Source organism: Halyomorpha halys, unplaced genomic scaffold (assembly GCF_000696795.3).
Source record: "Halyomorpha halys isolate HHAL.00 unplaced genomic scaffold, Hhal_1.1 Scaffold25.1, whole genome shotgun sequence".
NCBI lineage: Eukaryota > Metazoa > Arthropoda > Insecta > Hemiptera > Pentatomidae > Halyomorpha > Halyomorpha halys.
The window spans coordinates 180,684-181,264 of NW_027107314.1; the positions used below are offsets into that span (position 1 = coordinate 180,684).

Below are 581 nucleotides of genomic sequence, written 5' to 3' on the forward strand. Positions count from 1 at the left end.
AGTCAAATAACTAGCACCAGTTGTAAGCTAATATACCCTCTGTTTACAAATGTTGTGCCCATGTTGAAATTATTGTTAGCACAAAACACTTGATATAAAAAACAAAGGTCGACCTGTCAATATGCCAATGTGCACTTACACTAATCATTGTTCAGAAATTTATTTTTAACTATTTCCTAGTGGAAAAATATGAAATGTTTGTGTTTTTTTGGAATTGAAATAATCTTTTTCAAGGTTTCACAACCGCATCTGCGTCAGCAATGGGGTCGTTATTTTCTCCTCCAACGTTGATATAAGATATTTCATTTTCAAACCGCACATTTCAAATTAAGTAATTTATTTTAACAGAAATATAACATACATAAAATTTAACAACTGACATGGCCATAGGAGGGAAATTAGTAATGACGTAGGTTACAAAGAAATGTTACAATCCTTTTGGTAGTACATACATATATATTTCGACAATACAATTTCGCAATGAAGATTAGTTTAATGAAAAGATTATTAAATCAGCTTATAAAAATATTTAATTAATAAATACGCTTCCAAAAGCATAGCTTAGATTTTATTATGAATAA

General features: G+C 28.9%; 1 protein-coding gene across 1 annotated transcript in view; it reads left to right on the top strand.

Moving 5' to 3' along the window:
• The window catches only part of LOC106682777 (leukocyte tyrosine kinase receptor), a gene marked incomplete in the record, with an annotated part of 211,157 nt that overhangs the window by 72,220 nt on the left and 138,356 nt on the right, over nucleotides 1-581 (top strand).